Here is a 4,723-nt window from a genome sequence, read left to right as displayed (position 1 = left end):
GTGTCCTATTTCATAGGCTTACCAGCCCCCTCAACACACAGCCATAAGGAACAGAGCATCCCCCCTATACCGTAACACAGTGACAGTTGCACGGCCCCAGCTGAGCTTGGCTCCCAGCTTGCTGGCCCTGAACACACTGTTCCTGTCTCCCAGCCACCCCACCACCCTGGCTTGCACTGGCACTCAGCTACTGGTTGGAAGATGGCTACGGCACATTCGTAAGAGAAATATGGAACAGTTTAATATGCATCAGCACTGCCTAAGTTTATCAGCTGGCTTGGAAACGTTAATAACCCCTCTGTGAAAAACCGAACAGTTGGGAGAGATTGTTTTGTTGCAGAGCTATGGTTAACAGCCAAAGTCACGAAAGGATAAAGCCTAAAGAATAGTGCTCAACAAATCACCCCTCTCTAAATAGCCTGTCAGCTAGAAGACCCATAAAATACTGTATTTTAAAACCTGCTGATAATTAGTGTAGCTGCAAACCAAATTATGACCTTGGCATTGTCAATACTCATGATACATTAATGGAGCACTTTGTCAGAAGCCGAGTTCTTGCAGTTTTACTGCTTTATTTACTGTAACCACAAAAATATATTAATGGTCATATTTCACCACCATAAGAGCCTTGCTTGTAATGCCATACTCCCGCCACAAACATCGTTTAATGACTTCAAGGAACACTGTCAGAGGATTCACCTTCCAGCTGCGATGCCAGTTAAGGCAGCAGCAGGCAGCAAGCTTCTGGAGTTAGCCACTAACCACCTAGCACACAGGAGGCAGGAGAACAAGAGAAACAAACACCACCAAACATTATCTCTAGGTTTGCTAGCGAACTGCATTTAGAAGTGTATATTGTATTCTCTTCTAAGATGTACAACTTGCTGCTTTAAAATGAAATCTGGCTGCAACATTGCCACTAAATATAGAAATCCAACACACAGATTTGTTTCCAAAATCTATGTTCCACCATAAGCATTTCTAACCTCGTTGTTACCAACTGCACTGCTGGTGATTTCAAAGGTTTCATTTATCATCCATCTTCCAAATGTTCTTTTGTTTGCCTGTATTTAAATACTGACCGGTAGACAAGTGGGATTTTACGTACATCAAGGGGCTACTTGTCACAGTTAGCAAACTGGCTGTAGTGCTTTTTTCCCTTCAGGTCCCACCAACTACACACTCAGCCAAGAGGTTTCTTCCCTCAGAATAGGATTTGTGATTTGGTTCCTGGCCTCCATCTGCCCATGAGGACTCCTTTGCAAGATCATGTGACAAGTATACCTTCTGCAGTGTGTCCAAGCCAGTGTCTCTGTGCAACACGATTTATTTTTTCACTGGGATATGAAATAAAAGCATACAAACAGTGAAAGGCAGAAGCGGGAGCAGCAGCCTGTCCTCCCCACAGCTCAGTATCCCCCTGTCTGTGCATGTAGATCTGAACCTGCTATGCTACGAGCGCTCACCCTCACTAACTTTATCTAATTACTCACTTGACTCTTATCTAGGCCTTTTTGGTTTTAGCCCTCCTTTGATCCCAGCTTTAGCATTCAAAAGACTATCCCAATAGGGCCACTGAAATAGTTTCTCCCTCACTGACGGTCTGTCTCTGTTATTTGAAGCTGTGTGTCTATGGTTACTTACACCTACATCTCATTTTTCGTTTTTTCTGACTGAGACTTTAACAAAGCCTTCAGAACACGTAATTGTATGTATTCAGGCAGAGCGCAACATAAAATTAAGCAGGGAAACCAAGTCATACAAAATAGTAATTAAAAATTTCCTATAACCTTCCCTCAAGTAATCACAATAGCATCTTTCTGAGCAGAAGCTGAGAAAATTTGCTTATAGGTTGCAGTGGGATGTCTGTGGGAACAGCACATTTTGCCATCTCCCATGCTTTATGCTGAATGGTTCTTTTGCCTTTGAGACAGGGAGCATCTGTTAATGGGAGTAACGGTTCAATAAACTGCAGGTATTCTTGCCTCATCTGGACAGATGTCTATGACACACAGGCATACCTGGAATGGAAAAACCTCTGAGAACATGCCTTGTATTTAAACATTTCTGTAGTCAGGTCCCTGAAGTTTCACGTCCCTCCCAGGTGTTGTCTCTAGAGCCCTGGAGTTCTTCATGATTTGGTGAAACAATTCTTCAGGAGTAGTTCTTTATAGCATTTAATGCAGCTCATTTTTCCCATATTGATTTTATAAGTAAGCATTTATTACCTGAGAGCTTTTTGTTTAAAGCAGAAAGTTTAAGGGCAGCCACTATTCTAACATGAGTAGCTGGAGAAATGTCCTCACCACTTTCTTTTTTTCTCAAAATCCCTTTTCATTCTCCTTTGAGGCAACAAGCAGTTCACAATCAGTCATCCATAGTCCCCAGAATAGCAATACTGAGAAGGTGATCAGTCCCATCCTGGAGGCACTTGTCACTCCTTCCTGCCCTCAAGGGCATCATTATTGACGCTTCGAGGACCGTCTGGCAGGCAGGACAGCCAAGCTTTTTAATACCAGTAATGAAAGGGGCTATTGCAACCCTACCTTCTCCACCTCATCCCCTTGGCAGGAAATATGGCAACAACAGTGCCTCACAGGGAAGACAAGCAGGAGATGTTGAGGTGGAATGCGCTTACAGAAATCTGTGGATAAAAATCCCTCTGTTCCTTTGCTAAGTACTGATGTTATTAACAGCAATTCACAATCCTAAATTTTGCAGCAGGCACTAGCTCACCCAGTAACTGAGAAGACAGTAGCAACTACCTTAATGTAAGACCTGGGAAGCAGTCAGATAAGTAGCAAAGATTGCTCCCTTCAACCTAGGGCAGTCTTCTGCTAGCAATCTGGAGAGAAAGAGCTCCATATCCCGTTACCAATTCTCTATGACATACAAAACCAAGAAATACTGATAAGAATCCATGAATAATTAAGTTTAATCTGATGTTAGCAGAACACTCAACTAGGTTGGGAATGTTAGACTCTCTATTAGTTCACTGGCAGGAAATAGCCTGGGTCAAATTCATTCTGTAAGTAATTCCTTGGAAACAAGCAGAGTTATCTCAGCAAACGTTTTTTTTCCGAGTCTCACAGTTAAAGAATCTGCTACATTCTTCCATGACAGAAAATTAAAAAATGGCAGTTTGCTTTTTGTGAGTTGCTCATGCTAATAGTTGTCTTCAATCACTTGATGCAAACAATTGCTACCCACACTGGGGAGATGCAGGCTTCCACGTTCCAGCAGGCTGGGCCTGCTCCATCTAAAAACTCCCTCTCTGTGTTTCCAAATAGCCCTTTATGTGGATTTTCCTCCTCCTTTCCTCAGTCCTCCTCATTGGATACCAAGGATCCCTGCTGCCCTACCATTTCCACACCAGGGATCGTATGTTCCTCAGTCGCTCTTGTCTCAAGGGCCCTCTTCTGACTCCCCATGCCAAGGGCTGTGTGCTTCTGCTAAACAGATGGCAGCTGTTCCATGTGTCCCTCATTTACAGTTTCCTGATTTCCCTTCCCTTTTATGCCCACTGATGCCCAAAACAATTCTGGACAGAGTGAATTAATCAGAATTAACCAGAGAGGATGATTAGATTCCCCAAGAACCAACCTTTTGAACCATACTGATCAATAGCCACAGTGAAATAGCCTGAAATGAAGTGACAGAAGAAAAGGGAACTACAAGTTGAGAACTATTGAGGAAGAAAAAAACCCTCTATTGCAATACATAAAGGCTACCATGGGTACCATGCTATTCAACGTACTGTGCATTTACCAGTGCATGCAATGAGATTTTGATTTAGGTCAATGCAGGCTATGGCTATGGCTGGCTATGGCCATGGATGGCTACACATAGCTATGGCTATGGATGGCCAATGGATTTCCCCTGATGAATGGAAATAAAAGGCCCTAAAGATGGAAATGCTTGTCCATAAAGTAAACATCCTAAAACCTGGAGTTCTCTCATCACAGGAGCTGCTTTACCTGAGTCACCATGAACAGATTTGGGTATCTCATCCAAGTCTAGAGTAACCTCCTCTAGCTCCTCCAGCAAAAGGACAACAGGTGCCATTTGTTAAAAACAGGGGCATCTATATGAGAGCTTTCCCAGCTCCTGAGGAGCAGCAACAGACTGTCCTAGAGACAGCAGGTATGGGAACTACTTGAAACACTACTGGAGCTAAGAGCTCCTCCCTGGCCAGGTTCTCGTCTCCAAATCTTTGAGGATGTCTTGTCTTATTGAGCTTGAGTTGAACATGAAGTAGGCTTCAAATGCAATCTTAAGTGCTCCCTGTTGTCTATTTCCTTCTCCACATGGCATATTTGGGTACCTCTTTGTCATGTATCTTTATCTTTAATGCCTGCACTTCAGAGTTTAGAAACTCAGCTCAGAAACTGGGAGCATGAATAATTTTTGAATAAAAAATCTAGACCCCTAGTTTTGCTAGGTTTGCTCAGATGATACCAACACCAGCCATCAGCCTTGAATGAGCACCAGAAATGACCTCTGATTGACTCTCATGTCTATCAGCATTTCTAACAAGACTTGGTGTTACTTTGAACAAAAAAGGACATAAAAGTTTTAAAGGTTCCCTCTTTCCAAAACAGAGTGCACAAAGCGGAGGCTCTCAAAAGCAACATCACTACAGAGCAAGGATGTACTACCTGAAAATTTGGTGGCTTCATATACCCAGTATGAAGAAAGGCTTCCTCCTATATTAATACAAATA

Source organism: Phaethon aethereus (assembly GCF_964289735.1).
Source record: "Phaethon aethereus genome assembly, chromosome: 9".
Lineage (NCBI taxonomy): Eukaryota > Metazoa > Chordata > Aves > Phaethontiformes > Phaethontidae > Phaethon > Phaethon aethereus.
The sequence above is the reverse complement of the archived record's forward strand: the minus strand, read 5'-3'. Positions refer to the sequence as shown.